General features: G+C 38.4%; 1 pseudogene; it reads left to right on the forward strand.

The window, feature by feature from the left end:
- The window catches only part of LOC149550274 (oxoglutarate-dependent flavonoid 7-O-demethylase 1-like), a 97536-nt pseudogene extending 82836 nt beyond the window's left edge, over nt 1-14700 (forward strand).
- Nucleotides 14701-15393: the final 693 nt, after the last annotated feature.

The following is a 15393-nucleotide window of genomic DNA, read 5'->3' on the forward strand; positions in this document are numbered from 1 at the left end:
CACTACCAAATAAAAAGCCACTGTAGACCTGCAACCCTAAACCAACAAAAAGACAACAGCTAAAACTTACAAGGCATATAAAGAACCAGGCACTCCCAAGACCCCAACAGAAGATGTCAAAGTATTACATCAAAGAATGAGCCTCCTAACCAAGGACTAGAGAGGAGATTTGATGGGCCCTAATAAATTTCTAGAACAAAATAATGAGACAATGGCTACATTGTGGGCTTAGTTCTGAAGAAAACCTGATAAATGTTATTGTCCTTGCAAAAAGTGTAAGGGCTTAAAGAATAGAAGAATTCTAATCACAACAAGCCAGAGTCATTGTAGGTAATATGGTCATGTTGAAGGGGGCCACAATTTTTGTCCATTGTTGAATGTGGATATCCAAGCTGAAGATAACACTCCCATGAAAGAAGATGATAATGTGCCAGAGGACTTGATTGAAGAAGATGCTATTGGGGCAGGTGATGAAGAGGCTCACAATGATTGTACTAGAGAATCTGATAATAATGATGAAGATGGTCTTGATATACCTTTACTTGAGAAGGCACACGAGCCCTTATACGAAGGCTCCCAAACAACTCTATTGTCCGCTATAGTGTTGTTGGTGAACTTAAAGGTTATGAATAGTATATGAGTATGTGCAGGATCATGGTGTGCCAAAAAGTGGCAATGTGAAAAAAATAGAGTTTGAACACATCTAAAAGCGCTTCAAAATCTGCTCTGACTTTTTTTCACCTATATAGGTACCAAACCTGGAAAGTAAGGCCCAAGCCTTATTGAATATTCGATTTGAGATAGGATATCCTATATGAGATCGGATATCGGATCTCATATCAAATATGAGATATGATATCCGATATCGACGACATAAAAATTGGAGGGAAAAAGCACAAAGATTAGAAGGAAAAAGAAATTTGTAAGTGATATAGCTAATTTGAGTTATGAAATATGTAAAGATATAATATATAATCTATAAATATATAATATAATAACATAACTATTATATATAAAATAATATATAATCTATATATTATATAATAATATAATATAATAATAATAATAACGTAATGTAAAGATATAATATATAATCTATTAATATATAATAATATATTATGCTATTATTATTATTATTATCTATAAATATAATATATATTATTATAATATATTATTAATATTTTTACTATATTTTTATTAAATATAATAACATAATATATTATATATATGTTATTAATAATAATAATTATTATTATCACATATAAATTATAATCTATAATATATTATTATTATTATCATATGTAAATTACAATCTATAATATATTATTAATACTATGACTTATATTATTAATATATAATAATATATTATGTTATTATTATTATAATCTATAAATTATATATATATGATTATTATAATATATTATTATTATTTTTACTATATTATTTCTAGTGGAGTCATTTATATGGGTCGAAAGGGCTCACAGGATGACCTATGACCCCTTTCGACACATTCCATTATGACATATGTCCCTAAGGGAACCTAGGACCCCTAAGGACATATTAGAATAGTTTATATGGATCGAAGGGGGTCACAGGATGACCTATGAACCCTTTCGACATATTACAAGATGACATTTGTCCCTAGGGGTCCTAGGACCCTTAGGGACATATTAGAATCATTCATATGGGTCGAAGGGGATCATAGGGTGACATATGACCCCCTTTGACACATTCCACGATGACATATGTCCCTAAGGGTCCTAAGACCCCTAGGGAGATATTGAAACCTTTCATATGGTTTGAAAGGGGTCATAGGGTGAACTATGACCCCCTTCAACACATTACATGACGACATATGTCTCTAGGGGTCCTAGGACTCCTAGGGACATATTAAAATGCTTCATATGAGTCAAAGGGGGTCATAGGTTAACCTATGACCCCCTTTGACCCATTAAATGATGACATGTCTCTAGGGGTCCTAGGACCCCTAGGAACATATTAGAATCATTCTCATGGGTCAAACGGGCACATAAGGTGACCTATGACCCCCTTCGATCCATTAGATGATGACATATGTCCCTAGGGGTCCTAAGACCCCTAGGGACATATTAGAATCGTTCTTATGGGTCAAAGAAGGTCATAGGTTGACTTATGACCCTCTTCAACACATTACATGATGACATATGTCCATAGGGGTCCTAGGACACCTAGCGACATATTAGAATACTTCATATGGGTCAAATTGTGTCACTGGTTGACCTATGACCCCCTTCGACCCATTAAATGATGACATATATAGCTAGGGGTCCTAGGACCCCTAGGGACATATTGCAATCATTCTTATGGGTCAAAAAGGGTCACAGGTTGACCTATAACCCCCTCTGACCCATTACATGATGACATATGTCCCTAGGGTTCCTACGATCCCTAGGGACATATTAGAATGTTTCATATAGGTCAAATGGGAGACCCATTAAATGACAACATATATCCCTAGGGGTAGGGACATATTATAATCTTCAACCCATTACATGATGACTTATGTTCCAAGGGGTCCTAAGATCCCTAAGGACATATTAGAATCATTCATATGGGTTAAAGGGGGTCATAGGTTGACCTATGACCCCGTTCGATCCATTACATGATGAAATATGTCCCCAGGGGTCCTAGGATCCCTAGGGACATATTAGAATCATTCATATGGGTCAAAGGGGGTCATCAGTTTACCAATGACCCCCTTTGACCCATTAAATGATGACATATGTCCCTACAGGTCCTAGGACCCCTAAGGACATATTAGAATCATTCTTATGGATCAACGGGGGTCATAGGTTGACCTATGACCCCCTTCAACCCATTAAATGAAGACATTTGTCCCTAGGGGTGCTAGGACCCCTAAGGACATATTAGAATTGTTCTTATGGGTCAAAGGGGGTAATAGGTCGACCTATGACCCCTTTTGACCCATTACATGATGACATATGTCCCTAGGGGTCCTAAGACCCCTAGGGACATATTAAAATCCTTTTAATGGGTCAAAGGGGGTCATAGGGCAACCTATGACACCCTTCGACCCATTACCTAACGACAAATGTCTATAGGGGTCCTAGGACCCCTAGGGACACATTAGAATGCTTCATATGGGTCAAAGGGGGTCATAGGTTGACATATGACCCCTTCAACCCATCAAATGATGACATATCTCCCTGGGGCTCCTAGGATCCCTAGGGACATATTAGAATCATTTTTATGGCTCAAAGGGAGTCACAAGTTAACCTATGACCCCCTTTGACATATTGCATGATGATATATGTCCCTAAGGGTCCTAAGACCTCAAGAAACATATTAGATTGGTTCATATGGGTCAAAGGGGGTCATAGGTTGACATATGACCCACTTCGACCCATTAAATGATGACATATGTACCTAGGGGTCCTAGGACCCCCAAGGACATATTAAAATCATTCTTATGTGTCAAAGGGGGTCATAGGTTGACCTATGATGCCCTTCGACCCATTACATGACAACATATGTCCCTAAGCATCATAGGACCCCTAAGGACATCTTAGAATCGTTCATGATCCATTACATGATGACATATGTCCCTAGGGATCCTAGGACCCCTAGGGACATATTAGAATCATTTATATAGGTCAAAGGGGGTCATAGGTCCCTTCGACCCATTACATGACAATATATGTCCCTAAGAGTCCTAGGACTCGTAGGGACATATTAGAATTGTTTATATGAATCAAAGGGGGTCATAGGTGGACCTATGACCCCCTTTAACCCATTAAATGATGACATATGTTCTTAGGGGTCTTAGGACCCCTAGAGACATATTAGAATTGTTTGTATGGGTCAAAGGGAGTCAGAAGTTGACCTATGACCACCTTCAATGAATTAAATGATGACATATGTCCCTAGAGGTCCTATGAACCCTAGAGACATATTAGAATGCTTCATATGGGTCAAAGGGGGTCATAAGTCATACCCCCTTTTACCCATTAAATATGAGTCAAAGGGGGTCATAGGGTGACCTATGACCCCTTTCGAACTATTACATGATGACATATATCCCTAAGGATCCTAAGACCCCCACGGACATATTAGAATGCTTCATATGGGTCAAAGGGGGTCATAAGTCCCTTTGACCCATTAAATGATGACATATGTCCCTAGGGGTCCTAGGACCCCTAAGGACATATTAGAATCATTCTTATGGGTCAAAGGGGGTAATATGTTGAACTATGACCCCCTTCGACCAATTACATGACGACATATGTCCTTGAGGGTCTTAGAATCCCTAAGAAGATATTAGAATCATTCTTATGGGTAAAAGGGGGTGATAGGGTAACCTATGACTTCCATCGACCCATTAAATGATGACATATGTCCCTATGGGTCCTAGAAAACCTAGGGACATATTATAATGCTTCATATGGGTCAAGGGGTGTCATAGGTTAACCTATGACCCCCTTCGACCCCATTAAATGATGACATATATCCCTAGGGGTCCTAGGACCCCTAGGGACATATTAGAATCATTCTTATGGGTCAAAAGGGACCTATGACCCCCTTTGACCTATTACATGATGGCATATGTCCCTAGGGGTGCTAGGACCCATAGGGGCATATTAGAATCATTCTTATGAGTCAAAGAGGGTTATAGGGTGACGTATGACCCCATTTGACACATTAAATGATGGCATATGCCCTTACGAGTCCTAGGACCCCTACGAACATATTAGAATAGTTCTTATGGGTCAAAGAGGGTCAAAAGTTGACCTATAACTCTCTTTGACCCATTAAATGATGACATATATCCCTAAGTATCCTAGGACCCCTAGGGACATATTAGAATCATTCTTATGGGTCAAAGGGGGTCATAGGTTTACCAATGACCCCCTTTGACCCATTAAATGATGACATATTTCTCTACATGTCCTACAACCCCTAAGAGCATATTAGAATCGTTCTTATAGATCAACGAAGATCATAGGTTGACCTATGACCCCCTTTAATCCATTAAATGACAAAATTTGTCCCTACGGGTGCTAGGACCCCTAAGGACATATTAGACTAATTCTTATGGGTCAAAGGGGTTCATAGGTTGACCTATGAGTCCCTTCGACCTATTACATGATGACATATGTCCTTAGGGGTCATAGGATCCCTAGGGACATATTAGAATCATTCTTATGGGTCAAAGGGGGTCATAGGGTGACGTATGACCCCATTTGACCCATTAAATGATGACATATGTCACTAGGGGTCCTAGGACCCCTAGGGACATATTAGAATCGTTCTTATGGGTCAAAGAGGGTCATAGGCCCCTTAAGGACATATTAGAATCTTTCTTATGGGACAAAGGGGGTCATAGGTTGACCTATGATCCCCTTCGACTCATTATATGATGATATATGTCCCTAGTGGTCCTAAGACCCGTAGGGACATATTAGAATCCTTCTAATGGGTCAAAGGGGGTCATAGGTCGACCCATTATGTAACGACATATGTCCATAGGGGTCCTAGGACCCCAAGGGATATATTATAATGCTTGATATGGGTCAAAGGGGGTCATAGGTTGATCTATGACCTCTTTCGACCCATTAAATGATGACATATCTCCCTAGGGGTCCTAGGACCCCTAGGGACATATTAGAATTGTTCTTATGGCTCAAAGGGAGTCATAGGTTAACCTATGGCCTCCTTCAACATATTATATGATGACATATGTCCTAAGAATATATTAGATTCATTCATATGGGTCAAAAGGGGTCATAGTTTGACCTATTACCCCCTTCAACCTATTACATGTTGACATATGTCCGTAGGGGTCCTAGGACCCCTAGGGACATATTAGAATCGTTCTTATGGGTCAAAGGGGGTCATATGTTGACCTATGATCCCCTTCGACCCATTACATGATGACATATGTCCTTAGGGGTCCTAAGACCCCTAGGGACATATTAGAATCCTTCTAATGGGTCAAAGAGGATCATAAGGTGACCTATGACCCCCTTCAACCCATTATATAACAACATATGTCTATAGGAGTCCTAGGACACCTAGGAATATATTAGAATGCTTTATATGGGTCAAAAGGGGTCTAGGTTGATCTATGACCTCCTTCGACCCTTTAAATGATGACATATCTCCCTAGGGGTCCTAGGACCCTAGGGAATTATTAGAATCATTCTTATGACTCAAAGGGGGTCATAGGTTAACCTATTGCCTCCTTCAACATATTACATGATGACATATCTCCCTAAGGGTCCTAGGACTCCCAGGAACATATTAGATTCATTGATATGAGTCAAAGGGGGTCGTAGGTTGACCTATGACCCCTTTCGACCAATTACATGATGACATATGTCCCTAGGGGTCTTAGGACCCCGAGGGACATATTAGAATTATTTTTATGAGTCAAAGGGGGTCATAGGTTCACTTATAACCCACTTCGACACATTACATAATGACATATATCCCTAGGGGTCCTAGGATACCTAGGGACATATTAGAATGCTTCATCTGGGTAAAAGGGTGTCATAAATTTACCTATGACCCCCTTCGACATATTAAATGAAGACATATGTCCCTTGGTGTCTTAGGAACCCTAGGGACATATTAAAATTTTTCTTATAGGTCAAAGGAGGTCATAGGTTGACCTATGACCCCCTTCGACCAATTAAATGATGACACATGTCTCTAAGCGTCCTAAGACCCCTAGAGACATATTAGAATCCTTCTTATGAGTCAAAGGAGGTTATAGGGTGATGTATGACTCAATTTGACCCATTAAATGATGACATGTGTCCCTAGGGTTTCTAGGACCCCTAGGGACATATTAGAATCATTTTTACGAGTCAAAGGGGGTCATAGTTTGACCTATGGCCTCTTTCGACCCATCAAATGATGACATATATCCGTAGGGGTCTTGGGACCCCTAAGAACATATTAGAATCATTTTTATGGGTGAAAGGTGGTCATAGGTTGACCTATGACCGCCTTTGACCAATTATATGACGACATGTCCCTTGGGGTCCTAAGACCCCTAGGGACATATTAGAATTGTTCTTATGGGTCAAAGGTGGTCATAGGTTGACCTATGACCTACTTGCACCAATTACATGATGACATACATCCCTAGGGATCCTAGGAACCCTAAGGACATATTAGAATCATTCTTGTGGGTCTAAAGGGGGTCATATTTAGACCTTTGACCCCCTTGACTCATTACATGATGACATTTGTCCCTATGGGACCTAAGACCTCTAGGGACATATTGGAGTCATTCTTATGGGTCAAAGGGGGACATAGGTTGACATATGACCCCCTTCGAACCATTACATGATGACATAAGTCCCTAGGGGTCCTATGAACCTTAGGGACATATTAGAATCGTTCTTATGGGTCAAAGGGGGTTATATTTTGAGCTATGACCCCCTTCGACCCATTACATGATGACATATGTCTGTAGGGGTCCTAGGACCCCTAGTGACATATTAGAATCACTCTTATCGGTTAAAGGGGGTCATAGGTTGATCTATGACCCCTTTCAAGCCATTACATGATGACTTATGTCCCTAGGGGTCCTAGGACACCTAGAGACATATTAGAATCGTTTGTATGAGTCAAAAGGGGTCATAGGTCAACCTCTCACCCCCTTCGACCAACTACATGATGACATATGTCCCTAGAAGTCCTAGGATCGCTAGGGACATATTAGAATTGTTCATATGGGTCAAAAGGGGTCATAAGTTGACCTATGATGCTGTTCGACCCATTACATGATGAAAAATGTCCCTAGAGGTCCTAAGATGCCTAGGGACATATTAAAATTGTTCATATGTGTCAAAAGGGATCATAGATTGAGCTATGACACCCTTCTACCCATTACATTACGACATATGTCTCTAGGGGTCCTAGGACCCCTAGGTACATATTAGAATCATTCTTATAGGTCAAAGGGGTCATAGGTCAACCTATGAACCCATTCAACACATGACATGATGACATATGTCCCTAGGGGTCATATGGACTTATTAGAATCGTTCTTATGGGTCAACGGGGGTCATAGCTTGACCTATGAGCCCCTTGGACACATTACATGACGACATATGTCCTTAGGGGTCTTAGAACCTCTAGGGACATATTACAATCATTCTTATGGTTCAAAGGGGCTAATAGGGTGACCTATGACCCCCTTCGACCCATTACATGATGACATATGTCCCTAGGAATCCTAGGACATTTAGGGATATATTAGAATCGTTCTTATGGGTGTGAGGGAGTAATAAGTTGATTTATGACCCATTTTGACACATTACATGCCAACATATGTCCCTAGGAGTCCTAAGACCCGTATTGACATATTAGAATACTTCATATGGGACAAAAATTGTCATAGGTTGACCTATGACCCCCTTTAACCCATTAAATGATGACATATGTACCTAGCGGTCCTAGGACCCCTAGGGACATATTAGAATCATTCTTTTTGACCCTTTAAATGACAACATATGTCCCTAGCGGTCCTAGGACACCTAGAGACATATTAGAATCATTCTTATGAGTTCAAGGGGGTCATTGGTTTAACTATGACCCCTATGATCCCCTTCAATCGATTATATGATAACATATGTCCCTAGGTGTCCTACGACCCTTAGGGACATATTAAAATTGTTCATAGGGGTCAAATGAGGTCATAGTTTGACCTATGACCCCCTTCGACCCATTACATGACGACATATGTCTCTAAGGGTCTTAAGATCCCTAGGGACGTATTAGAATCATTCATATGGATCAAAGCGACTCATAGGTTGACTTATGACCCCCTTTGAGCCATAAGAATGATTCTAATATCTACCTAGGGGTCCTAGGACCCCTAAGAACATATGCCATCATTTAATAGGTTGACGGGGATCATAGGTCACCCTATAGCCCTTTTTGACCCGTAAGAATGATTCTAATATGTCCCTAAGGTTCTTACGAGCCTTACGGACATATGTCATCATGTAATGGGTTGAAGGGGGTCATAGGTCAACCTATGACCCCCTTAGGCCCATAAGAATGCTTCTAATATGTCCTTAGGGTTCCTAGGATCCCTAGGGACATATGTCATCATGTAATGGGTCAAAGCGGGTCATAGGTCAACCTATGCCCACCTTTGAACCATAAGAATGATTCTTATATGTCCTCAGGGGTCCTAGGAACCCTAGGAACATATGTCGTCATGTAATTGGTCGAAAGGGGTGATAGATCAACCTATGATCCCGTTTGACCCATATGAATGTTTCTAATATGTCATATGTCATCATTTAACGAGTTGAAAGGGGTCATAGGTCAACCTATGATCCCTTTTGACCCATATGAAGCATTCTAATATGTCCCTAAGAGTCCTAGGACCCCAAGGGACATATTTCATCATGTAATGGGTCAAAGGGGATCATAGGTCAACTTATGACCCCCTTTGACCCATAAGAATGATTCTAATATGTCCCTAGGGGTCCTAGGACCCCTAGAGACATATATCATCATTTAATGAGTCAAATGGGGTCATAGGTCACCCTATAACCCCCTTTTGACCCATAAGAACGATTCTAATATGTCCCTAGGGGTCCTAGATATGTAGTCATGTAATTGGTCGAAGAGAGTCATAGGTCAACCTATGACCTCCTCTAACCCATGAGAACGATTCTAATATGTCCCTAGGGGTCCTAGGACCCCTAGGGACATATGCCATCATTTAATGGGTCGAAAAGGATCATAGGTCAACCTATGACCCCCTTTGACCCATGAGAATGATTGCAATATGTCCCTAGGTGTGCTAAGACCCCTAGGTACATATGTCATCATTTAATGGGTTGAAGGGGTTCATAGGTAAACCTATGACACCCTTTGATCCATATGAAGCATTCTTATATGTCTCTAGGGGTCCGAGGACCCTTATGAACATATGTCATCATCTAATTTGTCGAAGTGGGTCAATTTTCAACCTATGACCCCCTTTTACCCATAAGAATGATTCTAATATGTCCCTAATGACATATATCGTCATTTAATGTGTTGAATGGAGTCATAGGTCAACCTATGACCCCCTTTGACCCATATGAACAATTCTAATATGTCCTTAGGTGTCCTACAACCTGTAGAGACATATGTCATCATGTAATGGCTCAAATGGAGGTCATAGGTTGACCTATGACCTTTTTTGACCCATAAGAATGATTCTAATATGTACCTAGGGGTCCTACGACCCCTAGGGACATATGTCATCATGTAATGGGTTGAAGGGTGTCATAGGTCACCCTATGACCCCATTTGACCCATAAGAATGATTCTAATATGTCCCTACGGGTCCTAGGACCCCTAGGGACATATATCGTCATGTAAAAGATCAAAGGGGGTTGTAGGTCAACCTATGGCTCCCTTTGACCCATAAGAACGATCCTAATATGTCCCTAGGGTTCCTAGAACCCCTTTGGACATATGTCGTCAAGTAATTTGTCCCCCTTTGACTCATAAGAAGGATTCTAATATGTCCCTAGGAGTCCTAGGACCCCTAGGGACATATGTCATCATGTAATGGGTCAAAGGGTGTCATAGGTCAACCTATGACCCCCTTAGACCCATAAGAATGATTCTTATATGTCTCTAGGGTTTCGAAGACCCTTAGGGACATATGTCATCATGTAATGTGTCGAAGCGGGTTACAGGTCAACCTATGACCACCTTTGACCTATAAGAACAATTCTAATATTTTCCTAGGGTAACTAGGACCCTTAAGGACATATTTCATTATGTAATGCATTGAAGGGGGTCATAGATTAACTTATGAGCCCCTTTGACTGATAAGAATGTTTCTCATATATCCCTAGGGTTCGTAGGGACATATGTCATCATGTAATGGTTCAAAGGGGGTCATAGGTCAATGAATAATTCTAACATGTCCCTAGTGGTCCTAGGACCCCTAGAGACAAATATCTTCATATAATGGGTCAAAGGGTGTCATAGGTCAACCTATGACCCCCTTTGACCCATATGAACAATTCTAATATGTCCTTAGGGTTCCTAGGACCCCTAGGGACATATGTTGTCATGTAATGTGTCGAAGGGGGTCATAGGTCAACCTATGACCCCCTTCTACCTATAAGAATGATTTTAATATGTCCCTAGGGGTCGTAGGACTTCTAGGGACATATGTCATTATGTAATAGGTCGAAGGGGATTATAAGTCAACCTATGACCTCCTTCGACCCATATGAATGATTCTAATATGTCCCTAGGGTTGCTAGGACCCCTAGGGACATATGTCATCATGTAATGGGTCGAAGGGGGTCATAGGTCAACCTATGACACCCTTTGACCCATATGAACAATTCTAATATGTCCCTAGGGGTCCTAGGACCCTTAGGGACATGTCATCATTTAATGGGTTGAAGGGGTTCATAGATCGACTTATGACCCCCTTTGACCTATAAGTACGATTCTAATATGTCCCTATGGGTCTAGACCCTCAGGGACATATGTTGTCATTTAATGGGTTGAATGGGGTCATAAGTCAACCTATGACCCCCTTTGACCCATAAGAACGATTCTAATATGTCCTTAGGGGTCTTAGGACCCCTAGGGACATATGTCATCATGTAATGTTTTGAAGGGGGTCATACTTCAAATTATGACCCCTTCGACCCAGAAGAACGATTCTAATATGTCACTAGGGGTCCTAAGACCCCTAGGGACATATGTTGTTATATAATGGGTCGACCTATGACCCCTTTTGACTCATATATATTAATAATATACATATATATTAATAACATACATATATATATAAGGTTATTATATATTTAATAAAAATATTACGTTATATATATATATATATATATTACGTTATTATATTTAGTAAAAATAATAATAATATAAATTATATTTATAGATTATAATGAGAATAACATAATATATTATTATATATTAATATATTATATGTTATATCTTTACATTACGTTATTATATATATAATATATTATAATACATATTTACATAGTAATATAACAAAAATAATTTATAAACCATAAGATATAAAATATTACGTTATAATATATATTACGTTATTATATATATTAATAACACACACAGACACACATATATAAAGTTATTATATTTAATAAAAATATTACATTATTATTATTATATATATTACTTTATTATATTTAATAAAAATATTACGTTATTATATATATATTAATAACATATATATAAGTTTATTATATTTAATAAAAATATTACGTTATTTTATATATATTAATAACATACTTATATATATATATATATATCTATAACGTTATTATATTTAGTAAAAATAATAATAATATAAATTATATTTATAGATTATAATGAGAATAATATAATATATTGTTATATACTAATATATTATATGTTATATCTTTACATTACGCTATTATATATATATAATATATTATAATACATATTTACATAGTAATAGAACAAAAATAATTTATAAATCGTAAGCTATAACTCTTAAATCCAGTTTTCCCTCCAAAATGGGTTGGTATTTCAAATTTCTCGCCAAAATTTACCGAGCCATATCGGATATCCGATATCCAATTAGGCTTGCAATTTACCAAGCCTACCCGATCAACCCAAAAGACGTGTTTTAAGAGGGTTTTAGTGATACACAGACTTTGGGTAGTCATTTGACAGTGTTATTTTGATCGAAATTGAATGAAACAAAAAAAGTTTTTTAACATCACTCTCAAGAATCCATCGATATAACTTTTGTCAAATTCTAAGTTCGATAAGTATTTTTTAGTTAAGTATCAATGAAAATTATTGTAAAGTGTTGATTGACATACTGATTGAAAAGTAGCTATAACTTTGAAATGATATAACATTTTTTAAATCTAAAAGTTGTGTCACATTCTATGCTTCACCTAGTATAAGAAAAAAATTAATTAATTTTGTACATTTTTTTATTAGTTAAGGTGTGTTAGATTAGGTGAAAAACTAATCTCCCAAGAACACCTGCATGCATAAACTTGTCACATAGATGAAGCAAAGAACAAAAGCAAGAAAAAATTATGGAGGCCAAAAAGACAGATCCATCTTATGGACATGCAAAGAGCAATATCTCATATAATCCAATAAGTGAATGAATAAAATACAAAGAGGTGAATCCTTATAAAGGAATCATGAAACCCAAAAAGAGAAACTAAATCCTAAAAAGGCTAGGGTTGCACAATATAATTAATAAAATATTAATTATATGCACCTACAAGATAGCTTAAGAAAACTAGAGTAATAGGAAACTTAATTAATTAAATCAAAGTGATTTAATTAATAAGTGCAAACAAATAATTAATCGAACACCCCCCTTGAGCGAAGCTCAAGAGATAAGCTAACCTAGCACAACTATGAAAGTAGAATTGGGTCCTGGCAACAAGGCCTGATCAGGTATCAAATCACAAAAAAATATCTATAAAGAGGAGAAATAGAGAAAACCACATGGGAAAAACCCTACTCCAAAAAGAGATAGCAAAGAATGTTCCAGAAGAAGGAACAAAGAGATCAGAAGAGAATCATTGAAGCATGAAGAACTGCAAAACTCTGTCAAAATGCTGATCTGTAGAACCTCCATGGAAATAGAAGGCACGAACCATCAACTAAAGAAGCATATAACAAGAATATAACCTCCCCTTAAGGCAGGTGAGGTGAGAGGCAGCTGAAAAGATGGGCCAAAAATCTCCTACAACACAGGAGCCAAACACATCGAGAGTGAGGTAGAAACACCAATAAAGGCATGTGTCATCGACACTACATGAGAAAATAGATAAAGAGGGCCAATAAGTGGCAAAAAACTATCCCCTCCATGGCACTTTATAAAATAGTGCGAGTAAAATGAATCACAATGATAAAAAAGATCCCGAAACGCAAGAGTGGCACTTTATCTCAGTGCGTTGCATAAAGATGCTTACAATGAATATAAAAAATGATTAGAAAAAACATAAGGCTGAAACAACAGAAGGTAGAGCCCAAAACGAAGCAACTGAAGCAACAAAATCGATCTTTGGACCTGAAACAATCAGGATATCCACCATAATGCTAAAATGCAAAAAACTAAATAGGATGTTCCTAGAATAAAATCTGGAACAACAACCAACATCACTAGATAGAGCACAGAAAGAGCTTTCCAGCGATATAAAGAAGTCCAAAATCGAAGATCGAAAGCTCAAGATACGCTTCCTAAAGTGCAAAATAGAACATCTAGCTTTGACTACCAAAATAGGCAACCAAACTACATCAAACCCCAAAAAAACCTATACCAACATCTTCATCTCAGAACCAGCTTTTCGACGCATTTTTTGGATTGAAAAAATACATCCGTATGCTCAAGTTATGGAGAAAAAATCACCAAGGCCTCTAGAATGCATGAAAAATTATTATTTTTTACTAAAAAAATAATTTAAAAAAAAAAAACATTTAAAATATCTACCACCCTAGGAGCAGAGGCGGAGCAGCGTAGGGGCCGAGTGGAATGGAGGTATTGAGATGCTGCACTGGTGGAGGAGGAGGGTGGGTGGACGGCCGGCGATGGCAGAGCCGCTGCGGCCAGCAAGTCCCTGGCGGTCTGTGGGACCGCCGGCGGTTTACCGGAACCACTGGAAGTTTCGGTGACAACCAGTGGTTTTTCTAACCATCGTGGCCAAAAATTGCTTTTTCCTAATTTTTTTTCAATTTTTATTTAATTTTTCTGCCTCGTACTGTATGCAGGGGGCCGTACGACCTTATCGAACAAATTCTTTTTGCCTCGTAGACCAACGGTGTCCAAAATGGACATATTTTATATGGATTTTGAGGTTTTTAGGTGCTCTAAGCGTAATGGTGATGTCTGTTTGAGCCCAAAGTGACCAAAAAATAAGGTCCCCCCTAAATCCACATTAAAAGCTTTCGAAACTCTTGAAAAATGCAACTTTTGAAATGCTTCAACAAACCACGAACAGCGAGCATCAAGCTTGCTTTGATACCATGTTAGATTAGGTGAAAAGCTAATCTCCCAAGAATAGCTACATGCATAAACCTGTCACATAGATGAAGCAAAGAACAGAAGCAAGAAAAAATTATGGAGGCCAAAAAGCCAGATCCATCTTATGGACATGCAAAGAGAAATATCTCATATAATCCAATAAGTGAATGAATAAAATACAAAGAGGTGAATCCTTATAAAAGAATCACAAAACTCGAAAAGGGAAACTAAATCCTAAAAAAGCTAGGGTTGCACAATATAATTAATAAAATATTAATTATATGCACCTACAAGATAGCTTAAGCAAACTAGAGTAATAGGCAACTTAATTAATTAAATCAAAG

This window comes from Cupressus sempervirens, chromosome 7 (genome assembly GCF_028749045.1).
Source record: "Cupressus sempervirens isolate cs-2001-9-10 chromosome 7, ASM2874904v1, whole genome shotgun sequence".
NCBI lineage: Eukaryota > Viridiplantae > Streptophyta > Pinopsida > Cupressales > Cupressaceae > Cupressus > Cupressus sempervirens.